Source organism: Lepidochelys olivacea (genome assembly GCF_965140295.1).
Source record: "Lepidochelys olivacea isolate rLepOli2 genome assembly, chromosome: 9".
NCBI classification, from domain to species: domain Eukaryota; kingdom Metazoa; phylum Chordata; order Testudines; family Cheloniidae; genus Lepidochelys; species Lepidochelys olivacea.
In genome coordinates this window covers 87,447,009-87,462,281 of record NC_140419.1, presented here as the reverse complement: position 1 = coordinate 87,462,281, position 15,273 = coordinate 87,447,009, and positions in this window count along the sequence as shown.

Sequence of the window (15,273 nt, the reverse complement as noted above, 5' to 3'; positions counted from 1 at the left end):
CATAAAGTCCAAACACTTCTCTATAAATCTAATACTATTTGAACAGTACACAAATGAGCCAGACTGGTTTCCAGCTATGCATTTCTCAGCTATGGACGTTGGCATGGGCTAATCACGGGTCTCATGTTTACCTTTGTGAGCCTCTCACCCACATTGGACACCCGCCAGAAGTTGTGACAAAATTGCAAACTTAGTTGTTAAACTTACAACTTTAAAGTTCTGCCCTTAGGTCCTATTAACCTGAAACTGGGCCTCCAATATACTGTGAGGAGGAAAACAAATCCCACCAGACACCTTTCCCTGAAGGAAAAATTCCTTCCTGATCCCAAACACTGATGATTGGGTCAGATCCACAGCATCTTGGAAATGCAGTTCAAACTGTACCTCCTATAGGCAGGGAGTGCAGGGTAGCAAGAGCAGCAGAATGGCAACTGCGTGCTCTGAGGGTTCTATGCCCAGGGAGGGAAAAAGTACAAGAGAATCAACCCTCCTTTCGCCTCCCTCTCTCCCAGCCAAAGGCATCAGGGAGAGACAGAGAAACCAATCCCCTCCTTCCATCACAGAGACACAAATCTCCGTGTGTGTTCTGGATTGGAGCAAGGGGGAAAAGATGACCAGAGCAGCCAAACCTGCCCCTCCTGGAGAGGGTGGGACATCTGCAGAAATTTCCCCAGCAAAAGAGAAAATTATAATGAAATGTTACCTTTTGATTTTAGTTCCTTTTTCAAGGATTTAAGCTCTGTAAAAGAAACATTGCTAGAAAGTGATTTGGAATAAACAACAGATATTCCATTTGGCCAACAATCAACTTGAAGACAAGTTTCACAAATCAGGCATTTTTTTAAATATCAATAACATTTTGTATTACATTTTGCCAGTGTTCCATTTAGTTGGTAATGATGGTCATTTTATTCTTCATTTAATAAAGGTGAAGGTTAGAGTTACTACAACAACATGTATTCTACAATCACAAAAGATTATTTGGTTCAGAAAGAAGGTATTAGGAAACTGATTATATAGACACATCCAGGGACAGAACGGCAGTGCAACAACAGTATTCCCCCCTTCATTACAATGTATATAATTAATTTTAAAATTGTATGTGTCTAATAAGATGTCTTGCTCTTTGGAGAATTGTAACTCTATGATGATGTCATGAAAATAAATTCATAGAACTTATCCTATCCCATTTAATAACCAGATGCAAATGTAACTAATGTTTCCCTTTTAACCGAGAAAAATATCAGTATAGTGCCTAAGCAACTTTAAATGTATGCTGTTTATCATCAACCAATACTGCCAAATTGTTTCTGCAACATAAAACTTACCTTTCCGTTTGCAACGTACAATAACTTTCTAACTGTGAAACTTTAGCTAACTGAAGATGAACAGATACAGATTGAACTTAAAATTTCCAACATGCAACACTGGGCCTGATTCTGCAGCCCTCACTCAGGGCCTCACTCAGCCCTCAGTCAGTAGCCTTAACTCATGAGAGTAGTCCCAACAAGTACTGCTTAAAACTTACATGAGTAAGTGCTATTGAATGTGAACAAGAGTTGCAGAATCAGACCAAACTTAATTACATGGTAAAATCTACCTTACTATTTGATTTTTAGTAGCATAAAATGACAATAAATATTTTGCATGAGCCAAAAGCCTAGTACATAACAGGTAGAAAAAAATATCACGGTTTACATCTCCGCTAGGCTTAATCACTTCTAGTCAAAATTATTGTGCAGTTGAGCATGAAAAGCAGAAACCAACTGAGTTAAAAGTAATCTTGTTTAGAGATGGCCTTTGGCGTATAATAGATGGGGAGAAAAAATATTAAAGTTGATACAGTACAATTTATTTCAATAGAGTTTATGATGTAAAATTGTAGTATCTTTTCGACTCTTCCCATTTACTGTTGCTGTTTCTATGAATCTCTTATACATGAGTATATAGTTCTCCTTCAAGCCTAAGGATAATCCTGAAAATATCTGTTAAAGTAGACATGATGGCAAATGTACTTTTCTGACTTGGGGTCTTGGTTTTCAAAGAAATGAAAATAATCATTTACCATAAAGAAAGTGTGAAATCACTCACATTTCCACTTTAAAAACTAGCCACCTTATTAAGCTATGAGACTCCAATAATGAAGGTTTTTGAAAACAGACAGTACGGAAAGGAATATTTTTAAAGAAAAACATAGAAGTAGAGCTAAGGTATCATAGATACAATTTAAATGAGAACAGGGCAAAAGTGCCTCTGAATATGGCATTACTCAGATGCTTGAAGTTATGCACGTTTCAGTGCTCGGCTGGGTCAGGCTTTACATAACTGACTTTGATGCTTTTTGGTAGGCCTATATAACAGCTTTTCATGTCCCCCACACATAACCACAACCTGTCCACATTGATTGCATCACTATGTACTAACGTGAGCTGAGGATTGAGAATTGTAAGTGAGATCTTTCTTTGGGATACACCCCAAAACTCAGCTGGCTCATTTCACACAAAAACTGAAATGTGTGGGGAGGGAAAGTTGGGAATCTTTATGCCTCTTCTTATCCCTAGGTATGCTGCAGATGTGGTCAGAAGTCACACCGACTACTCAGAAGACAAGAAAATTCAGGTGCAGGCAGCCAGCTGAGAATCAGTTTACAGGAACAGTAATGTCATCGTTGACTGCCTGGGTAGTACTACCAACCCCACAAAGCATGAGTTGATCTGGAGCCCTCCATAAAACAGAAGTTCCTCCACAAATGGTTTTTACAGATTCTAGATGTCTAGAGTCAGCTGTAAGGATGGGGACTATGAATAATCTGTGGAGAAATAAGGTACAAGCTTTAACCTCCAGCACTTATGTTTCCTTTTCTAGGTTCTCTATGTCAGAAGGCTCACAGCCAGGACCTTCACAGGTCCCTAAAGCTGGCTCTGCTCATTTATATCCATCCAACCAGCACCTCTGTAACCAATGACAACCAATGACCTCATAATTGGCAGAATGTGGCACCATGTGTTTTACTAGCATTCACATTTTCTTCAGATCCATGCAGAATTATAAAATGGTTTTGTACAGTACACAAAGCCATCTGAGAACTGGACCACAACATTCAAAACTACCTCTGCAGATTGTGAATTAGTCCACGGGCATTTTAAAATGTGAGACCCTTAAATGAGGTGAAAACCCTAATCTTCAGACCGCTATTAGAGCCATCAGTGGAATGTTGGGTCACTAACTTTAGCACAATTTGCTTGACTGAAAAAAGAACTTTCTGATCAATATAGACTTAAACCATGAACGTTTACTCTGTGTTTTCAATCAAAAACAAAAGGCTGTAGTGCAATTACAATTTATTTTCCAAGTAAACTGAAAGTGTTTTAGTTCTGTACTAGAATATTTTCTGTCCATTAAGAAGATTCTAGTTGAAGATGTGTCATTCTGCGTTAGCTGGAAAACCAAAACAGCTGCAGAACAGCTGCCTGAAAGATACGGACATTTACCAAGGATTGAGAAGCTCGCATGACTTTTGTAGTCTCAACAAACACTCCTAGAGAGGGGTGTTAAAGCCTTCGACATTTTTTAACCACGTAAGAAAATTCCCTTTCTTCTTCTGCGGCTGTTGATTTTATTGTTCTGATTATACCCAAACTCATTACTGTGTAGTGAAACTTGACAATTTCAGTACAGCAGCGTTAACCCTGAATCAAAAAGTCTGAATAATCTCAGAGTTCTCTAAAAATCTTTAACTTTACTGTGCCGTGGAAATTAATATAATTCAAAAATAACGTTCTCCAAAATGATTGATTTTATCAAACAAGTCTCAGTGGGCTTGCAACTTTCCTCACTTTTCCGCTCATCACTATTCAATAAACTCTACATCTTTTCATATTCTTATTACTCTGATTAATTGATCTAAGAAAATGACATACATAAAAGTGCAAATTGCATGAACTCCAGTATCCTTCATATTTCTTTGTAAGCCATATTTGCTTGGACTTCTGAACATATGTGAAGTAATAAATCTCTAAAAGTTGTTTATCAGGAGATGTTGCAGAAATCAACTTTGAAGTTAAGCAAGCCCAATCAATATATGGAGGATGGTAAATTATCACTAAATTCTTAATAAAAGATATTAAATTGTTTTGCTAGCCTCTTTAAAGAATACCATACAAAGAAAAGCTGGTTTCTACAGTAAAATAAAGAAAACTTAATTTAAAGTGGAAAAGGCTCCAACTGGTTTAACAGATACTAGAAGCGGATTTTTAGAGTGCCATATTGATTTTTTTTTAAATTAACAATGGGTCAGATTCTGATGTGTTAGAGTGATATAAATCAGCAGTATTTTCAATTTACACTGGTCTAAACTGAGGCCTGAATCTAGCTCAGTGTCTTTTTTTCTGATTTCTTTTTAAGCAGTATAAAAAGTGCATTGATGTGGCCGAATAGCAACTCTACATGGGTAACTTCGGTTTAAATGCTGGCTGCAATTTTATTAAAAAGATTAGAAAACTAAAGAGAGGAATATGGTTCACCCATTACCAGGGGGAAAAAAACAGTGCAGAGGAATCACTGCTCAATGGTCCTCTGAACACATACAAAATAAAACTATCATAAAAATCCCCAAAGTGAAACCCTCATTGAGCCCTCCCTGCATGAGCAGAACTGGGTACTAGGTGAGGTGTACCCTCAAGCCATTCCTATATCCCAACACTGACCATATCCCATGGTCACAATCAGCTTCGAGTCCTGTGTTCAGCTTTGGGATAGGTCACAAGGCCAAAGGTATTGCAAGCAGAAAGGACTCTTGCAATCCCTGAACTGGAACAAAAGCAGTGACCATTCCACAGCTCGTGTTGGTATCAAGACAAAATATCAACATCCCCTGCAACACACTCTCCTGCTTAGTACAAAAACAACAACTAACCAGCAAAGTCTAATATGCACACAAATAAGATTACACGTGCAAATTTATGGTCACACAGCTAATCACAAACCTACTCCTTTGCTCATTATTGCTCTTTCCAAGGAACTCCCAAGTTAAATCTTCAACTCAGCTGTTCCATTTCTCTGCTGAAGGCTAAACCTTATCAAAACATTGAGGATTCCTTGTCATGAAATTTCACTTGATCATTTTCTTCCTATAACTGTTTGGTCTTTGGACTTATTCAGAGAAATAAGTTCTTGGTCAATTTCCTTGGGGCCTGATGCAAAGGGCACTAAGATCTGTGGACAGACCTCACTAACTTCAATGGACTTTGAATCAGGCCCTGGGTTATGTTATACTGGATAGTATATTCCTGTGAGCACTGCACTTTACAAAAGTTCTGTGGCTTTGAACTTTAAGGACCCTATGTTACATGGTGTGCAACTGGCAGTCTTTTGGAATGTTGTTGCTCAATTTGAATTCAGTTAATTTCTGTTAAATGTCTGCCAACCTCTAAATAAAAAGGATTCAAGCTTTGCAAGCCAACCCTTAAGACACTGACATTTTCCAGTCTGCCAAATAAATGAATAAGAGATTATATTCAAGTATGTTGAGGACCTACAAAGGGTTAAACTGAATCAGCCAGCCTATAGCCAGCCAAACAGAAGGGAGTATGTGCACATGTGCAAAGTATTATTTCTATTCCCATAAATGCCACCATTTAGACTTTACCAAGATGGAGAATCTGTATTGTTGCAAAACCAAATCAAAATGAGCAGTCTGGGGGGTTCTTCCCTAGAAAATGTTGAAATGGCAATCTCTTGCATTTTAGAAAATGTTAAGCTATTACAAAAAAAGAGATTATATAAAAGAATAAGTGTTACATAGTATTTATCTGTCTTTCCCCAGAAGGAGCTAGCAGGAGGATAAATCTTCCTTTAGTCAAGGTTATTAGGAGACTCTTAGCTGAAGCATTTCTCCTGTCAGGCTCTAGTAATTCACAGGAAGTCTGGGAGCACCAGAAAAATCTCAACAAGAAACCAGCTTCTCTGGCTGCTCCCACTTCACATTTCCTTGCCTCATCTCTGGAGGAGCAGCTCTGGGGGAGCTAGAGAGGCATAGGAGGGAGAATTATTCCTGTGTTTAGCAGAGGAGGAGGAGTTGTGTTTCTGCCCCGTTTCCCTCACTTAGCCCTGATCCCTTCCAGAAGCAACACATTGGTGTCAACAACCAGAGGAAAGCTGTAAGTGGTATCTAGTAGCAAGAAGTGAATTAAATAGATGGGAGAGCAAGCTGGGGAAAACTATGTCTAGAGAAACTGCCCTTACCTTTCTAATATAACAGCCCAACAGGGTCTCATTAAAAGGATTATCGTTTGACCTTTGGTTTAGAATATAATTCTAAGTGAAAATATGCATTCTTCAGGTTTTGTTACTTCTCATCATGTTATCCTCAGTCCCTGCCACAACATTCACTCTCTCATTTTCACAGACACCCAGACTCGATACTGACAGTAAGTCTATGATTCTATTGCAAAGAGATCAGCAGAGGGGCAGCATTTTTGCTCCGTTATTTGAATGTCAACTGCCTGAAGTACTGGTATAACCACATTTTGAATACTATCGATTCAAATTCTAGTCTTCAGTAGTGTATTGTTATCAGTGAAAAACTTACGTTGGACCATGGGCAGTAGGCTCTCAGAAGAATCCTTACCTCCATCTTGGGAGGGTACGAATAAACAGATAAAAATCAAACCTCAGTTCCAGAAAGACTCAAAAGTTTCCAGAGAAGTGCTCCATTTCTGTTTGAATGAGTGGGTCAGATTTATCACAACAGCACAAGTTAGGAAAATTTCATGCTGCAGAGCCCAATCTGATACTGATTCCATGATGTTGCAGTAACTTGGAGCACTAAGCAGAAGCATAGGGAGGTTTCGCTTGATTTTTTATTTACTAGTAACCATTATAAATGTGACTGATTGTTTGGGGCTCTGGCTGCTTGTAAGATAAGGGGTAAACAATGCCTGCAGTATGAATCACACACATCAGAAACCCTTTAATGGCATAATAGCCTTGTTATTATCACTTAATCTATTCCTTTATATGTTTAAGTGGGCTAACCCAATATTTTTTGTCTTCACTATTCTCTCCCCCTTATCATTCCTCATACATCTTTCTCTCTCTCATTTTCTCCTATTACACCTCTACTTTCTTTCCCCCTTTTCACAAAAGCGGTCTACTGTCTTCACATCAAAAAAAAAAAACTGCTGCCATGTTTGTGTTCAAGATGTTGCTGGAGGCTGTTTCGTAATGCTGCCTAGAGGGTTTTATTCACTAAAAATGACAGAACAGTTTTATCTTTAAGCACGTCTGATTTAAATTTACTTGCAAAATGACAAGCAACGGCCAGGTGATGGCACAACTCTGTCCAAGCAATATGCCCCAACCTCCTACCTAAGCATGGGTGAATTCCTAAAGAAGTAGCAGGGAAAAAAGGGTTCTGGAGTGGTTTCTTTGAACACTGATCTCCATGTATTATACGTAGAGCTAAATACCCTGCACTTCTGCCATGTTGTTGCTTTTCTTGCCCAAACAGAGAGAGAGTTCTAAATAATGAAAGCATATAAATTACCTATCTGTTTTCTCGATTTTTAAAAAAGCAACAACAAACACCAACCCCACAGTGTAATCACACACCAGATGCCAAACATATTTAGGATGGAATTATCTAATTCTTCTGTGAGTTTATCTAGCACTTCTGAGCAAACTTCTCACAGAAGCATCCACTTTGTACTTCGATTACATGTGATAATGACATTCATTTTTCTGGTGTGATCCTAAATGTTTAACAGTCAGGGGCTACCGCCCCCTATATGAATATCAATGCAGTTGCAAGGGATACTACTTAGCATAGAAATGAAAGCTTTGACTTGTGGAAAATCCAGTGGCACATACTACAATTTACAACCAAGCAGAGAACATTTAGAGGCCTCTTCATGCAGCAGAACTCCTAAGGAATTGGTTACAATAACTATTTTTATATGGGAAAGTCAAGAGATGGGTGTGTAGTAAATAGGGCGAATAATTAGAAGTTAGTATAAAACAGATAACTGAAAATATGATTTTAGCCAAAGGTTGCCTAAGGAGCCCAGAGGATCTGGTTACCCAACATCCACTGAATTTCAGTGGAAGTTAGGCACCTAATTCCTTTTGGCTCAGTCAATATTTATTTCCCTTTCAAATATGATAGGCTCTTTTGCTCCATTAGGACAAATGTGGTTTGCCTAATAATGCCACCAAACCTATGCTTTGAAATCAAGGACAGTAGAATACTTGCTAATGACCAACACCTTCGAATTACAGCCTCCCGCTGTAGGAAAATGCCAGTCTAATGCTTGTTTATTTATTATTTTGTTGTTGTCCCAATAAAATGGAGATGATGCCTTTGCAAGAGAAAATATTGATGTTTTTTAATAGAGCCTTTCACCACATACCTAGGCTTCCTGCAAAACTCAGAAATCCAGAATCCCAACAAATTATATTTCTCTTTCCAGCCTTATATGATAAAAAAATCAAAATCAAAATCAAGAATACTGATTTTGTCCAATGTCTGAGTGCTGTGCCTCACAAACATGGAACCATTCTAAAGTATGTTAGCCATTGGAGGAGAATGGTGCAGCAGCCAACAAATCCAACCTCCCAAACAGTTGTGAATAGATGAGAAGGGCGTGTTGGGAAGTGTGAACTTGCAGAAGCCATATATTCATAGGACTCCAGTAATTGGAAAGTGTTCAGGATTAGGTCCTTGCTACGTGATTTTACTCAAGTGATTACTAAAAGTGATTTACACTTTTGCAACTGTTCATCCATATGCAAAGCTGATATAATAATATAAGATTCTCACCCAACAAGTATTAATGTAATTTACGCAGGAATAACTAGAAAAATGTTACCCTTGAAAATGAGACTTGATGGATCCATTCAGCTAGAAGAAAATAGCCCCAGTTTCAGCATTACAAAGGCCCACTAGCAATGGATTTTTCTTGTCCCAGAGTGTAGAAACCAGACATATTTATTACTGAATTAGATTCTAAATTATCATCACTGGAAAAAAAAAAAAGACCTGTAGGAGAAGTTTAACCAACAAATGAAAATCACTGTTGGTTTCCATTAATAGATTATAACTACCCTAATTAACTAGATTTATATTTAATTTATTGGGGCATATCAGGGAAAATACAGATAAGAAGAATGAGAGTCACAGTCAGATATTTGTATATATCAGCTTAATAGTTTGAAAAGTTTATTAGAATTCAATTCCATTAACTGACAGCTTCAGAAATAAACAAAAAAAGTGCAAGTCATAAAAATAGCTCCTTTGTTATCCGTGTGACATATCATTTGAAACACCTAGTTGTACTGTGGCATGTGATGGTACCCTTAATTCTTGAAAATCTAGGATAATTAATAACTTTGCAGTTCTATAGGTCTCTCTTGAAAATATTTTTTCCTCTCCATTACAATTTTCCACAAATTACTGCCGAAAAATTCAAACCTACTTATCTTCTAACCCTAAGAAATGTGTGTCTCATTCAATTTCAATATTGTTTAAAAGGACTGTGTTGACTGAAGCAACAAAATTACTTTACAAAGAGAAGAATGACATTATATTGGAAATAGCCATATAATCAAAGAGATATGGAAAGAGCTCTGCCTTTATGGTGATACCTGTGCCTACTTCCAGAAGTACCAGAGCTTATAAGAAGAGAAGCAAATACAATAAGACCAAATTACTATCCAGCTGAAAGCAGTGATGGTTACTCCTTAAAACGTTCAAAAGTTAGTGGGGCTCAATCCAGCTTCAGTTTTGTCAACGTTTGGGTTGGTCCTTTTTTTATCCCAGATAATTTGCTCATCCTTAAAAGAAATGCCTTTGTGCTGATGGATTTACTTATTATACCTGGCTGACTAAATTTATGGAGGAGACTGAATGAAGACATAAATAGTTCTTATGGATATTACCAAAATACCTCTAGCACACCCAAGCTAAATTTTAATTTGAAGTATTTTCTTGTTATAAGCTCACAAACCAAAAACAGGCCACGTCCAAGATGTGCATGTTTTGTAGCACACAATCAAGGAGACACAGATGCTGTCAGTCTACCAGGATGTCACTCATTTCTATAGCAAGCTCTTTGGGGCAGAGACTGGATTAACCTATGGACAATGACTAGCACATTGTAATACAAATACAAATAATAATGCTTAGAGCTTGATCCCACTCCAGTGACACAGGGAGGCAGTCTGTTTATTGCTTCGCCCCTCCTTTAATTTCAGTTATGGACTGACTCCCCCACCCACACTCCCCGAGTAGTTTAAGAAAGTGTTATTTTTCTGACTGCCCATCTTGCTGGAACCCTGTCTGTGATCTGCCAGTTTACCACAGAGATTCAGCAAAAATGAAAATGACAGCAACTGAGCTCAACCAGTGTTCCCAACTAATTTGTTAATTTTCATGCCATACTTTGGCTACACCCTAGTGCTTTTATCCTAATGCTCAGTTTCATTCTGTCGCTCACTCATTTTCATTTTAAGAGGTTTCAGAGCGTCAGTTTGCAGTATGCAGCTGTAGTAATCAGACCTGAACCACCAACTTCTCAATTTCTTTCTATATTAAATGTTTTGTTTTACTGAAATGGGGGTTCTACTGGATGGGGATGAGGGTCTTAAGACCAAGATTTTTCCAGGATTAGTTTGTATGCTCCTAGAATGGATTGCCTAGCATAGTTAACCACCCATCAGATCTGTAATGAGGGCATGATTGTCAGTTTCCACCCTCATTTAACATGTAACTGCTTCTCATGCAAACAACCTAAACACTTAAATAAATAACCTAGAGGACAGCAAAAGCCTTCAGGTCTAGGTATACATTTCCTCTCTTTATCTAATGAATATCTGCAGCAGATATGGTATGAAAAAATTAAAATAAAAAGAATTTAGGAAACCTTATGGAATGACAAAATACAATCAACCAACTAGAACAATGAAGAGGAAAATGAACCAATTTCTAGCAGTACAATACTGCACTTCCCTTTTCACAAATTAATGGAGAATGAAAGAAAAGGGCACTCGGTAGGTGGATGTATGTATTGTATGTATGTGCTGCATTCAGAGCAATAAAAAAGAAGTGTATGTATATTTGGTTTGCACAATCATTAGAGCTAGCCATTCAAGCATAACGGTGGATTTTCTCCTGCAGCAACCATTTTAATTTCTCTGTTTTTCCATCGTAAAACTAATTACAAGTAGAGATGGGTTGCACCATTGAAAAGAAGATTGGGTATCTCTAAATCTGAACCTTGGATAATCCATTTAGGCATATGTCACATATCCACTACAGATGACTCAAATAGTTAAGACTCTTCAACACAACAAACTACAGAGGAGTTTCCCTAAAGTATAGATTTTTCTCAGGCTTCTTAAACATATTTCCCCTGCAATATGATCTTTTTATGCCTTTCCAACAGCCATTTCCCATGTCTCTAATTGTTGAAAGGCAACTTCATAGTCATACGTTTGGCTGGGGAAAATAAGTGCCATAAAAGCTACATAAAACACTTGAACCTATTTTATTAAATACAAAAAAGTGGCTGGATCCTAACCCTCTTATTTGGATCACGTCCCCACCAAAGTCAGTGTAAAAAACCAATTGGTACATTTCCTGAGATAAAAGCACAAGACTGAGCTCTAAGTATTCTGAAAGTTTTCCATCTCATATCCCACAGACTAAGTCATTTACTTCTGATTTAGAGGTACACATGAAGTGTCTTCTGGTATGTTTTCTACATATTTTCAGGAGGAGTTGAAGTTCCTTGGTGCAGTATATTAGCCATACCAAGGAGTGAATATGGAAAACATTACGACTACATACTATATTTTGAAAGGTGTTTCAGGAAGACTGGACAGTCTATCTTATATTGTAATTATGGATCCTGAGATAGTGTTTTTTTCTAAAATGCATATGAAGGATAAGAGATGAAAACTTGCTCTTTGTATTTCTTGCTGCCAGTGCATGGGCAGCTGAAGTAGAGGAATATTTGTGTATGAGTTCAATGGGTGGGAGGAAATCTCAACATCTGAATTTATAGTACAAGAGATTATAGTACAAGAGATTAGGGTCAGTGAATGGGTAAAAAAAATGGTGATATGGTAATAGGAGATGGTGATCAGAGTTAAGGTCGTCTGTGAACCTTAACTACAGATTTCAAGACTGTTATACTTTAAAAACAAAACACACAAACAAGCAAAAACTTTGAACATTTAGAATTTTCTGGCTTTCAGATGTGATATTTTTGACTAACTACAGTGATTAAAGTTAGCTTCTTAGGGCTAGAGTTACAAAAAGATTTTTAAGCACCTACATCCTTGAATCAGGCATCACTAGGATTAACAAGATTCCTGCTCAGTTGACCCTGAACGCCATACAAGCCTCAATGCCTCAGCACCGACATTTCTGCAGTAAATGTGTTTATGTTTCTGCCTCTGAGCATGCACACTGCAGCCCCATGCCAGCCATCTGGACACCAAAGCCCCAGAGTGCTGCATGAACTGGAGGAACATGGGAGTTCTTCCATCTAACTCACCTGCAGGACCTGATCCAGTAGGCATACTCAGAACTCCCCTACCAGATCGGACCCCCAGAGGCAAGCTTGCACAAACCAAGGGGGTAGGAGGTGGAGATAACGACTACCTCCCTAATAACTTTTAGCCCAGTCATAGGGCTCTCACCTGGGACATGCCAAGTTCAAGTGCCCTCCCCGCGAGGGGCAGAACAGATTTGAACAGGGCTCTGCCACTTCTCAGGTGAGTGCTGTAACCACTGCCCTATGGAACACTCTGATGAGAGGCTCCCTCACTGTCTCCTGTTGAAGCTGTTCCACTGTATAAAAATAATTTTAAAAAATCATTGGACCAGGATCCTGGGTGGGTCCACTTCCCAGGTGAGTGCTCTAACCACCAGGCTACTGACTCTCTCCTCCCCTCCCCCAATCACAGTGGAACAGCTTCAACAAATGAGACTCAGGAAGTCCCACATCAGACTACACCACAGCCCAGTGGTTACAGCACTCCCCTGAGAAGTGGAATGTACAGATCCCTTCTCCCCTTTCAGGTGAAGCCTGGAGATGAACTAGGGGCCTGCCACTTCCCAAGTGAGTGCATTAGCCACTGGACTGAAAGTTACAAGAGAGCTGCTTCCTCTGCTCCTCCTCCTCATCACCCCAAGAGAGGGTTTCCAGCTGAAAACCCCACTTAGGGGAAGAAGCCCCCCTGCAGCCCTGACATAGGTGCCTAGCTCAGAGAGGAGTGGGGCTTAGCACACACCCCTCAGCTTGGCATCTCCCATTGGCTAGCTTAAGCAGAGGACCTAATGTGAATCCCATTTCCTCATTCGGTGTATAGGGAGTCTAGGTCTCTAATTCAGGTTTTGTGAATCCTAGTGATTCTGTGCCCCTAAACATTATGTGTGGCAATGCTCAGCATCACCACGCCTAAGTTTCTTGGTGAAACCAGCCCCTAGTGGCTACCTATCAGACATATTGAAACACTTGAAATATGTATCCTACAGGATTAAGGAGACAATATCTTGGCCCAAACACAGGCAGTTATTTTCAGATAATATATTCAGATATTAAAAAATACCTGATCCCTGCTTTTTCGGGTAGCAAGTGATTTGAGTAAACCATCTCCCCTTGGGTATCTCAGTAGTCCCTAGGCAGGTTAGATATTTAAAGTGCTAGCCCATCTCTAATTAGAAGATATGAATGAAGAAACTGGCATCCTGTTGTGCCTTAAGAAGACTCATTAATTTTTTAAATTCCAAATCTTCCGATGATGGGCAATTATTTAGGTTGATTAAGAATCAAAATATCCTATGCAAATGTTCTGCATGCCGAATGTTAATTTGACATTTGAAATATAATATTGCTGGTATTCGAGTTATGTGCTCACTTTGTAATATGCAGACAAATATTGTGAGTTATCCACTAGAATACTAAAAGTTCAAGTCCACTTCTACTAAGAGCTGTCTTAAATTACTGCTACATAGTCTAACATTCACAGTTGAAATATAAATGTTAGGAATAAGCAGTTTCATATTTGAATTTGCTTAGCAGGCGGAATTTAGTTTTATATAAACCTGTAATATACTATTAAAATTACCATAAATAAAGATAAGTTTGGATTCTTATAACCAAACTGTACTGGGATTCAGCCTTTAATCATCAGCCTTTAATTTATCATCTTTGTAGTTTAAGATAATCATTCATCTAAAGAAATTGATGGAAAAACATTTAAAAAAGAGGACATTAAGAACACAGTAATTACCATATCAGATTAGAACCATGGTTCATCTAGCTCAAAAGCTTGTTCCTGACAATGGCTAGGACCAGATGCTTCACATGAATGTATAAATGCACATATTAATGGACAATTAAGATAAACCAATGAGATTTAGGGCTGAGTGGCATGGAGATACATATATACATAAGGGATCTACTTAAATAATGGGGAAATCACACATTTTTCAGAGGTTGGTCATGGCATAAGCAGCAAATTTCACAGATGAGTTACACATCTGCGAAATTGGCTATTTATGCCATGACCAACCCATGAAAAACGTGTGATTTCTCTGCAGCATTTCTGAAACAGGGGGTCCCCAAGCCAAAAGGGGGTTGCAAGCCTATTGTAGGGGGGTCATGGTATATCCACCCTTACTTGGTGCTGCCTTCAATGCTGGGAGGCCGGAAAGTAGCGGCTACTGGCTAGGTACCAGCTTTGAAGGTAATGCCACAGCCAGCAGCAGTGAAGAAGAAAGTATGGCAACACCACACTATGCCACCCTTAGTTTCTGCACTGCTGCTGGTGGCAGGGCTGCATTTAGAGCTGGGCACCTGGCCAGAAGCCATGACTCTCCTCTCTGCTGTCGAGCTGGGTGGCTGGAGACCAGAGTTCATGGGGGAGACCGGATTCCATGGTCTGTGATGTGATTTTCATGGCTGTGGATTTGGTAGATCCCTATACACACATAAATACATTTATATTATAAATAAATGTTATATAAAGCAAACACTAGGATTGTCAAGCCCTTAAAGGGGAAAAGTGAATTACAGAGGACTTGACTGAGATATAGTACAACCTTGATTACCCAAACCTTAATTCTCCAAAACTGGAATATGACCACTAATATCTATTAATAACTGAAAGATTCTCTCAACTATCCATATTTAGTCAGCATCACACATGACATTCATATAATCATGATTGTACTATATCCCGAATTATAAAAGGCTTAGGGAAAAC